Genomic DNA, 11,633 nt, shown 5'->3' on the forward strand with positions numbered 1-11,633 from the left:
ACTTAGCACACGCAGACACATACAGAAGTATTCTTAAGCCTAACTTTAAGGCCTATATGCTGCTGCTGCTAAGTCACTTCAGTCATGTCCGACTCTGTGTGACCCCATAGACGGAAGCCCACCAGGCTCCCCCGTCCCTGGGATTCTCCAGGCAAGGACACTGGAGTGGGTTGCCATTTCCTTCTCCAATGTGTGAAAGTGAAAAGTGAAAAGTGAAAATGAAGTCACTCAGTCATGTCTGACTCGTAGCAACCCCATGGACTGTAGCCTACCAGGCTCCTCCGTCCATGGGATTTTTCTAGGCAAGGGTACTGGAGTGGCTTGCCGTTGCCTTCTCCATAAGGCCTACATAATGAACTATCTTATGCTGTAAATATGCCATAATTTACTTAACCATTTCTCTACTTTGGAAATGTAGGGTGTTTCCAAAATTTTGCTCTTATTAAATAATAAGTGCTTCAGGACATCTTTGTATCTCATTGTCAGTTTTTGTGGTTATAATTTAATTTAGGCTAAGTTTCTGGAAGTGGGATTTCTGGGTTAAAGGAGAGGAGTAATGCTGAAATTTTTTGATACATTCTATCTAGAAGAGACGTAATTATTCATAAAGCTGTCAGAAGTCCTTACGAGGCTGTAATAATTATCTTTATTACTAATAATTAATGGTGGTGACATTTATTGTTCATTTTCGTTCACAAGTCATTGAGTTCGTTGTTTATGTACATCATCTCAATTAATGCTCAGAACAACCCTATAAGGGAGGTTATAGTGAATTTGTTTTTTGGTTGCCATTGTCATTTTTCCTCCACGTTTCCGCTGACACTCCTCATTTTCCTTAGCTGGTTGTCTCCATTGCCTGTAGTTTTAGTGGACCTGTCAGTCAAGTTTCCCTACTCTTCCCTAACCAGATGGTGGTGGGCATGAGTCCCACACTAGTCTAGACAGACCTTTGGAATCTGAATCTTGAGGGTTAAGGCACATGGATGGAGAGAATGGAATTGATTCACCCCTGTAAGAATGTCCCAGAGAAGTCATTCTCTCATTTCTGCACCTGGATAGGCAAGGCCTGCCTGACTACCGTCCTCAGCAAGGTACAGGAATTAAATTTTCTTTGGTTTCTGATAGCTGCCCACTATTTTGATAATCTATTTTTCTTGCTTGCTTCGATGAGCCAGAACCATTTTCTGTTACCTGCAACCAAAGGGTCAAGGAGGCATTTGACACTTGAGAGTTTCCGCGGTGGGAAGGAACTGTTGGGACTGGAATCTGAGCCCAGCGGGTCATCTTCCTGAGTCTGAGCTTCTACCTGTTGCGCTGCATTTACAAAAGGAGGAGGGTGGCTGCTTTGTGGGAGTGGCCCCACTCTGACAAGTTGCCAACCACTCTCTAGCCTAGAGGGCTTCCCAAGTGGTGCTGGTGGTGAAGAACCCACCTGTCAACGCAGGAGACTCAAGAGGCGTGGGTTCAATCCCTGGATCGGGAAGATCTCCTGGAGTAGGGAATGGCGACCCACTCCGGTATTCTTGCCTGGGAAATCCCATGGACAGAGAAGTCTTGTGGGTTACCATCCTTGAAGTCACAAAGAGTTGGACACGACATCACACGCACACAGTGCACCTAGTCTAGAATTTTGATAATTTTTTAGGAGAAAGGAGATTTAGCTGTACAAAGTTATACATATGAAAAGGAAAATAAGACCTTTTTTCATAATCCTGATTGTTACGGTATCTTACATGTTTTTATAATTTGTATAGAAATTTAAAAAATATCCATCGTATGAAAGAAATTCTGAAATAAGAAGTAAATCATCCATGTGACAGGACCCCAAACTAATTTTCATGCTCATTTGTCCCCTTCAAGCCCTGGTCCATACGCATATATTTCTTGCGTAGATATCACAGACAAGCCACCATGTATGCTGCTTGTTACTAATATAATTATTGTGTCACTTTTATATATAGTATTCTCAATGACTGCTGCCGGTGTGATAGACATGCCTATTAACTGCCTTTCACAAATCCATGCTTATTCTTCAGAGGACTATAAACTTCTTAAGAAAATTGTTTACCCCTATCTCTGTATTGGAAACACTAATGCTAAACACTAACAACTGATCTAAAGATGGCTGGGGTTTTTTTGCAAACTATTTTATACCTTTAGGACATGCTCAAATCAAAAAGTATAACAACTATATATTTAACTTTAATCCCTTGTTAGTTTAAATTTTTCCTGTTTGCTTTGAGATTTGTCATTGGAAGTTGTATCACCTGGAATCTCAGTGTATGGGGTCACCTGCCCTTTTAACAAGTTCTGCTAACTCAAGGTACAGTCAGGAGGATCTTTAGTGGAGTTTGCGACTTCTGCAAACATTCACTTCTTGGGACCTCAGTTCCCAGAGTCAGAGATTGGGATCTGATATAGCCAACAGGAATTTACCTGTTTAGAAGGACGGGAAGACAGTTGCTTCTTTGTGCACTTTGATTTCCCTGGACTTGGAAACCATCGATGTGTAATAAGAAGAGCCCTCTTGGAACACGAATGGGTAGAGGAGACGGTGAGAAATGAAGCTTGGAAACTCAGCTGAGGTCTAACTGTGACGGCCTCAAATATAAAATTAAGGATTGAGATCTGGTCCTGATACATGAAGAATGGGCATGGAGCACAGTCCCATTCCTGATAGCATCCAAATGAATAAAGTAGGAATAAATGCGGCCAAAGAAGTGAAAGACTTGCACAGCAAAAACTACAAAACACTGCTGGAAAAAAATGAGTGAAGATCTAAATAAACGAAAAGACTCCCTATACTCATAGACACAAAAGAACAAATACTGTATGATGTCACTTATGTGAGGTGTCTAGAATAGACAAATTCATAGAAACAGTCAGAAAGTACAAGCAGGGTGATGCTCAGGGGTGAGGGAGTGGGGGATGGGGTGGTTGTTTTTGGGGGTGCAAAGTTTCCCTTTGGGATGATGACAAAGTTTTGCAACTGAATGATGGTTGCACAATGTGTAGGTACTTAATGTTGCTAAATTGTACACTTAAAAGTAGTTTACAGGACTTCCCTGGTGGCCCACTGGTTAAAAATCCACTTGCTGAGGCAGGGGCCACGTTTTCAATCCCATGCCTTGGAGCATTCACAACTAGAGAACAGGCCCTGCTCTGGCCATAGAGAAAGCCTGCCTACAGCAACGAAGACCCAGAGCAGGCAAAAATAAAATACATAAATACAGCAGTGCACATATGGAAATATACATATTTATTTTAAAAATAATAGTTTAAAGGACTTCCCTGCTGGTCCAGGGGTTAAGAATTCATCCGCCAACCCAGGGAACGTGGATTTGATCCCTGGTTGGGGTACTAAGAACTGACATGCTGAAGGGCAGCTGGGCCTGCACACTGCAGCTAGAGCAAGAGCTTGCCTGACACACTGAAGACCCAGTGCAGCTGAGATAGCACTAACAATAAAAGATAATTTTATATAGCTTAAAAGGCAAATTGGATGTTATGTATGTTTTATCACGATGAAAAGAAAGAGCTGGGAGGGAGGTCTACCCAGGTTTTTAAGCAGTTTTCTTATTTAGAAAAATAAAAGAATTGACCGTGGGGATAGAGGAAAGTTTTTATCTGGATCAAAGCTGGAAGCAGGGGCCAGCGAGCAGAGGTAACAGCCACGTCCTAATACGAGGAGGAGGCCCTGGCCTGGGGCGCGGCCGAGGGAGGAGGCAAGGGCTGCAATGGGCAGGTGGTGTGAAGGGTGTGTAAGGCGACAGCTGACGGGGGAATAGACGTTCATTCTTCACAGCTGTCGGTTCAGGCCAGTGTCCTTGAGGCAAACAGCACACTCGCTCTGTCTGGGGACTGATAAAGCAAGATTGAGCATCCATTAAAACTTTTCAGCCCTCGACTGAACGTTTGAAGGCGAAAAGTGACAGTGGAAGACACAGGAGTGGGTGATTTTAGCTAAACTGGGGGAGAAACAGAGACCAGGAAAAGTACTTTGAGGTGGAAAAGAAAAACCACGATATGGCACACATATACAGTGGAATATCACTCAGCCATAAAAAGGATGAAGTCGGGCCGTGTGTCGTGACACGGATGGACCTAGAGGTCGTCATAGTAAGTGATGTAAGTCAGACAGCAAGACACACATCATATGACACTGCTTATATGCGGGTTCTAAAAAAGGGTACAGACGAACTTATTTATAGAACAGAAGAAGATTCACAGATAGACAAAGAAAAAAACAAAGTTATGTTTACTTTGTTAAGGGCAGGGAATTTTGTTAAGGGGTTAAGGGCAGGGAATTTTGAGCATGACTTTACTAGTTTGTGAAATGAATGCAATTATGCAGTAGTTTGAGCATTCTTTGGCATTGCCTTTCTTTGGGATTGGAATGAAGACTGACCTTTTCCAGTCCTGTGGCCACTGCTGAGTTTTCCAAATTTGCTGGCATATTGAGTGCAGCACTTTCACAGCATCATCGTTCAAGATTTGAAATAGCTCAACTGGAATTCCATCACCTCCACTAGCTTTGTTCGTAGTGATGTTTCTAAGGCCCACTTGACTTCACATTCCAAGATGTCTGACTCTAGGTCAGTGATCACATTATCGTGACTATCTTGGTTGTGAAGATCTTTTTTGTACAGTTCTTCTGTGTATTCTTGCCATCTCTTCTTAATATCTTCTGCTTCTGTTAGGTCCATACCATTTCTGTCCTTTATCGAGCCCATCTTCGCATGAAATGTTCCCTTGGTATATAATTTTCTTGAAGAGATCTCTAGTCTTTCGCATTCTATTGTTTTCCTCTATTTCTTTGCACTGATCACTGAGGAAGTCTTTCCTATCTCTCCTTGCTATTCTTTGGAACTCTGCATTCAGATGCTTATATCTTTCCTTTTCTCCTTTGCTTTTCACTTCTCTCCAAGGCAGTCTTCAACAATATGTGAACTGTGAACTCCCAGATGTTCAACCTGGATTTAGAAAAGGCAGAGGCACCAGAGATCAAATTGCCAACATCTGTTGGATCATAGAGAAAGCAAGAGAGTTCCAGAAAAACATCTGTTTCTGCTTCATTGACTATGCCAAAGCCTTTGACTGTGTCGATCACAATAAACTGTGGAAAATTCTGAAAGAGATGGGAATACCAGACCACCTGACCTGCCTCTTGAGAAACCTGTCTGCAGGTCAGGAAGCAACAGTCAGAACTGGACATGGAACAACAGACTGGTTCCAAATAGGAACCAGGCTGTATATTGTCACCTTGCTTATTTAACTTATATGCAGAGTACATCATGAAGAATGCTGGGCTGGAAGAAGCACAAGCTGGAATCAAGATTGCTGGGAGAAATATCAATAACCTCAGATATGCAAATGACACCACTCTTATGGCAGAAAGTGAAGAGGAACTCAAAAGCCTCTTGATGAAAGTGAAAGAGGAGAGTGAAAATGTTGGCTTGAAGCTCAACATTCAGAAAACAAAGATCATGGCATCTGGTCCCATCAGTTCATGGGAAATAAATGGAAAAACAGTGGAAACAGTGTCAGACTTTATTTTTTTGGGCTCCAAAATCACTGCACATGGTGATTGAAGCCATGAAATTAAAAGACGCTTACTCCTTGGAAGGAAAGTTATGACCAACCTAGATAGCAAATTAAAAAGCAGAGACATTACTTTACCAACCAAGGTCCGTCTAGTCAAGGCTATGGTTTTTCCAGTGGTCATGTATGGATGTGAGAGTTGGACTGTGAAGAAAGCTGATTGCTGAAGAATTGATGCTTTTGAACTGTTGTGCTGGAGAAGACTGTTGAGAGTCCCTTGGACTGCAAGGAGATCCAACCAGTCCATTCTAAAGGAGATCAATCCTGGGTGTTCATTGGAAGGACTGATGCTAAAGCTGAAACTCCAATACTTTGGCCCCCTCATGCGACGAGTTGACTCACTGGAAAAGACTCTGATGCTGGGAAAGGTTGGGGGCGGGAGGAGAAGGTGACAACAGAGAATGAGATGGCTGGATGGCATCACCGACTCTGTGGACATGGGTTTGAGTGAACTCCGGGATTTGGTGATGGACAGGGAGGCCTGGTGTGCTGTGATTCATGGGATCGCAGAGAGTCGGACACGACTGAGCGACTGAACTGAACTGAACTGAAGGGCAGGGAGGAATAAATTAGACTGGATTGATATATACACACTCCTATATATAAAATCGGAGAAGGCACTGGCGACCCACTCCAGTACTCTTGCCTGGAAAATCCCATGGACGGAGGAGTCTAGTAGGCTGCAGTCCATAGGGTTATGAAGAGTCGGACACAACTGAGCACACTTTCCCTTTTCCCTTTCATGCATTGGAGAAGGAAATGGCAACCCACTCCAGTGTTCCTGCCTGGAGAATCCTAGGGACAGGGGAGCCTGGTGGGCTGCCGTCTATGGAGTCACACAGAGTCGGACACGACTGAAGTGACTTAGCAGCAGCAGCATGCATAAAATAGATAATTAACAAAAACCTTCTGTATAGCACAGGGAACTCTCTACTCAGTACACTGTAATGGCCTAAATGGGAAAAGAATCTTTTTAAAAAATGACTATATGTATGCATATGTACCTGTGTATGTGCTTGCTAAGTCACTCAGTTGTGTCTGACTCTTTGCAACCCTATGAACCATAGACCGCCAGGCTCCTCTGTCCATGGGATTCTCCAGGCAAGAATATTGGGGTGGGGGAGTGGGTTGCCATGCCTTCCTCCAGGGGATCTTTCTGCCCAGGGACTGAGCCCACATCTCCTACATCTCCTGCATTGACGGGCGGATTCTTTACTGCTAGTGCCACCTGGAAAGACCCAGCTACATGCATCAGCCCAGATCAGTTCAGTTCAGTCGCTCAGTCGTGTCCGACTTTTTGCGACCCCATGAATCACAGCACGCCAGGCCTCCCTGTCCAACACCAACTCCCGGAGTTCACCCAAACTCATGTGCATCGAGTCAGTGATGCCATCCAGCCATCTCATCCTCTGTTGTCCCCTTCCCCTCCTGCCCCCAATCCATTCCAACATCAAGATCTTTTCCAGTAAGTCAGCTCTTCTCATCAGGTGGCCAAAGTATCGAAATTTCAGCTTTAGCATCAGTCCTTCCAATGAACACCCAGGACTGGTCTTCTTTAGGGTGGACTGGTTGGATCTCCTTGCAGTCCAAGGGACTCTCAAGAGTCTTCTCCAACACCACAGTTCAAAAGCATAAATTCTTCGGCGATCAGCTTTCTTCACAGTCCAACTCTCACATCCATACATGACCACTGGAAAAACCATAGCCTTGACTAGATGGACCTTTGTTGGCAAAGTAATATCTCTGCCTTTTAATATGCTATCTAGGTTGGTCATAGCTTTCCTTCCAAGGAGTAAGCATCTTTTAAATTCATGGCTGCAATCACCATGTGCAGTGATTTTGGAGCCCAAAAAAATAAAGTCTGACACTGTTTCCACTGTTTCCCCATCTATTTCCCATGAAGTGATGGGACCAGATATCATGATCTTTGTTTTCTGAATGTTGAGCTTCAAGCCAGCTTTTTCACTCTCCTCTTTCACTTTCATCAAGAGGCTTTTGAGTTCCTCTTCACTTTCTGCCATAAGAGTGGTGTCATCTGCATATCTGAGGTTATTGATATTTCTCCCAGCAATCTTGATTCCAGTTTGTGCTTCTTCCAGCCCAGCGTTCCTCATGATGTACTCTGCATATAAGTTAAATAAGCAAGGTGACAATATACAACCTTGACGTACTCCTTTTCCTATTTGGAACCAGTCTGTTGTTCCATGTCCAGTTCTAACTGTTGCTTCCTGACCTGCATACAGGTTTCTCTAGAGGTAGGTCAGGTGGTCTGGTATTCCCATCTCTTTCAGAATTTTCCACAGTTTATTGTGATCCACACACACATATTGAGTGCAGCACTTTTCCTTCCAATGTACTAATCAGAAACCACTATGGAACTCTGAGTGATTACACAATGCACAAAGAAGCAAGAGGCAAAGCTAACATGTGAACCCAGCCGGAGCTGTGGATTGCTGTCAGTCATGCCAATGGCCTTCGCAAGTTATTAAAGCTTTGCCTCACCTGAGAGAATTGTGAATGGTGTTCCAACTGAATTCCATGGGCATGTGTTCAAAACTTTATTTTTCACGTGTGTGTGTGTGTGTGTGTTAGTTGCTCAGTCGTGTCCGGCTCTTGTGACCCCATGGACTATAGCCCGCCAGGCTCCCCAGTCCATGAAATTCTCCAGGCAAGAATACTGGAGTGGGTTGCCATTCCCTTCTCCAGGGGATCTTCCTGACCCAGGGATTGAATCTAGGTCTCCTGAATTGCAGGCAGATTCTTTACCATCTGAGCCCACCAGGGAAGCCCAGATGGGCCTTTAAGAATCGGTTTATCAACTCCAGCTTGAAGTTTTTGTTTCTTAACAGCCCTAGAAGGGATGATATTCTCTATTCCAGGTAAAAGAAGAGTTGCCAGGCATCAGATAACTAAGATACAGGAAAAGTGTTTGATGGTGGTGACGGGTTCTGTTGTGGGCATTTGGAAATCTTACAGAATGTTTAATATTTATTCCATTAGGGAGAAAGAGTGTGAATTTTGGAGTCATTCATACATGGTTTGAAAATCTAAGTCTGTCTTTCATTTCTGGGCAAACTTGAGGAAGTTACTTAGTCTTGCTGAGCTTTGATGTCTTCAAAGTGACGATGATCTTAACATCCTCATGAAAATTACTTAGTGGACATGTTTAAGTGCATTTTTAAGTTTCTTTGGTCCCCGAACATACTCCCTTTACCTCTCATCTTTTCAGAATTTCTCCTTGAAGAGTTCAAAGACTGGAGCATCCCATAAAATCCATCTGGTTTGTGACTCCCAGAAGCTGCTGACCTTATACAAATCCTCTGCCAGAAGCATCTCTGGGTCTCTCAAGGTGAGGAGTAGCAGACCATGCTGTGGAAGTGGAGTTCTGAGGATGAGAAAATAGCAGCCTCTTAATTCTGTTTTTTTTTTTTTTTTTTTTTTGTCCCTGACTGTTGGCTGAGGGTTGCAGCTGCAAAAGAGGATGCAGTGATGTTCCATTGGATATATGTCTCACATCTTTCCCATTCCTCTGCTGATGGACATTTAGGCTGCCTCCATGTCCTGGCTATTGCAATGTTACTCAACCATAAAAAGGAACAAAACTGGGTCATTTGTAGAGACATAGATGGACCTAGAAACTGTCATGCAGGGCTAATTAGGTCAGAAAGAGAAAAGGAAATATTGTATATGAATGCATACATTCAAAATCTAGAAAAGTATTGCATGGTCTTTTTTGCGGAGCAGAAATAGAGACTCAGAGGTAGAGAACAAGAACAGATGAAGGGCCGCTAAGGAGGGAATGGAGCTGGGGCGGATTCGGAGGGTGGGGCTGACGTCCATGCCCTGTTGATGCCGTGTGTATAACAGGTCACTAACGAGCACCTCCTGTATAGCCCTGGGAACTTACTCAGCGCTCCGCGGCGGCCCAGATGGAGAGGAAATGCAGTAAGGAGGGGATACATGTATGCATGCAGTTGGTTCACTCTGCAGCCCAGTGAAACCTAACACAACACTGGAAAGCAGCTATATTCTGATAAATGCTTTTTTAAAGAGGGCAGAGGGGGAGACACAGATAAAACTGCCGCTTCTTGTCAGGAGGAGGTGGCTGGGCCCAGCTGGCGGGCTTTGCCAACCACTTGGAGAGGCAGTTGGAGGACAGGGCCCAGGGTGGAGCTCTGGGAGCCAGACTGAATGCGCATAGACTCCAAGTCTGCCACTTTATAGCTGGCTAGCTTTGGACATGTTACTTTATCTTTCTGCACCTTGGCCTCTTCATCTGTGAAATAAGGATAATATTAACGCCTCCCTCTGTTGTGAGCGCTAAGGTCTGTAAGATGTAAGCACTAAGCGCAGCAGGTGCTGTTAGTGGACAGACACCGACCGTTTTCGTGAGGACACCCGTGAGTTCTTCTATTCCACCCGCCTGCTGGGGACTTCATTTCCAGCAGCGTGGCGGTCTGAAAGCACAGCTGTCCTGTCACGGATATGGTCCTCCTGCAAGGGCACGGCTCTGTTTACCACGTCATCTTTGAGGCGCTGCTGGGCTCTTCATCCGAGTCTTTCAACCAGTTTTTTAAAACCAAATCAACTTTCACACAATCTTGAATTTTTTTTTTTTCAAAGCATAGGACACATAGAAATCACTTGAGCTACCCTACTGTTATCACCGCTTACCCTAAGTCTTGATCTCAAACTGTATTCTAAAATTGGATCATCTTCATTTGTTTGTGTGACCAAATTCCACATTACTCTGTAGTGTTACAAAAAATTCACATTTACATATAGAAACTTTACTCAGATGCTATCCAAATTTAGCTGTCCCACAAACATTAGGGATGTTATCCAAAAGAATGTCAACATTCTGTTGCAAACTGAAGTATTTAAAGATGCAATAGTCCATTAGTAATGATGTGATGATACAGAGGAAACAAGATTGGTTGTATTTGATCATCGTTGAAGATGAATCATGGGTACATTGAGGAGTTATTATATTTTTCTACTTTGATGTAACATATTCGCCAATACAAAATGTAAAAAAGAAAAAAAAATTTTTTTTAATTTGAAGAACCAAAAAGTCTGTTAACTCCCTCTCAACTTTAGAACAGTATTGAGGAAGAGCAGAACCAACACTAGCCTAGTCCTTCTGTTTAACTTTACCATTTGCCAGCTGACCTTGGGAAGGCACAGTCTTTCTACTGAACTTTAGTTCTTTCATTTGAACAACAGAGGGTTCATCCTGCACCCAAGTCCAGTAGAAAGATAGTTTAAACCATAGTTTTTAAAGTCTTCCCCAGAGGTAACAAACAAGAACCTTCAGGGGTGAGATGCAGGAAAATTTACCTGAACAAGGTTTAAGTGGTTTTGTCAATTTTTAATCACAAAGATAGCGTATACTGAATATACAAGTAGAACGATCCAATATCTTTTTAAAAAGTTAATAATCTCTCACCTTCCCTCCTCTCCTCTCCTTGCTCCTGCCATTGAGGTAACTAGTGTCCTTGTTATACCAATACATATAAGGGTACCTCTTCTTTCATAATTTTCATTTGCCTTTGACTTAGCATGGACATCCCTTAGGGTCAATCAGTATAGCACTAACTCATTCTTTTAAGTATTTGGGTAATATTCAAGTGAATGCTCAGGACAGTTTAGTTGACCATTCTGCTGTTCTTTGCCACTGTAAATAGAGCTTCAGTAAACATCCTGGTACACATTTATTCACATCCTGGAAGATTTTTTTCTCTATGGAATTAATTCCAAAAAGTGGTATTATCCAATCCAAAGTACATGTGCATTTTAAATTCTAGAAGTTACCACCAGATTTCTTTCCCAAAATATGGCTGCAACTTTATTTCCATCAGCAATAAATGGGAGAAATATTTCCCTACATTCTCACCAGTACTAGATGATATCTCTCTTAAATTTATAACAAATTCATGGATGACAAATGGAATCTTATTATAGATTTAATTTCCCTGACTAGTGAAATTGGACATATTTTCATGTTTATCAATCATTTGGGATTTACTCCT

At 42.9% G+C, this 11,633-nt stretch overlaps 1 long non-coding RNA gene across 1 annotated transcript; it reads right to left on the reverse strand.

The window, feature by feature from the left end:
- Positions 1-3,428: 3,428 nt before the first annotated feature.
- Positions 3,429-11,169, reverse strand: LOC148775787 (uncharacterized). The gene is made up of 3 exons (XR_016039021.1): positions 11,051-11,169; positions 8,816-8,986; positions 3,429-4,973 (listed from the first exon to the last, which is right to left on the reverse strand). It is a non-coding gene; the product is annotated as an uncharacterized LOC148775787 (long non-coding RNA).
- Between the last annotated feature and the right edge of the window lie 464 nt (positions 11,170-11,633).

This window comes from Moschus berezovskii, chromosome 14 (genome assembly GCF_049115385.1).
Source record: "Moschus berezovskii isolate FMDL1 chromosome 14, NW_MosBer_1.0, whole genome shotgun sequence".
Lineage (NCBI taxonomy): Eukaryota > Metazoa > Chordata > Mammalia > Artiodactyla > Moschidae > Moschus > Moschus berezovskii.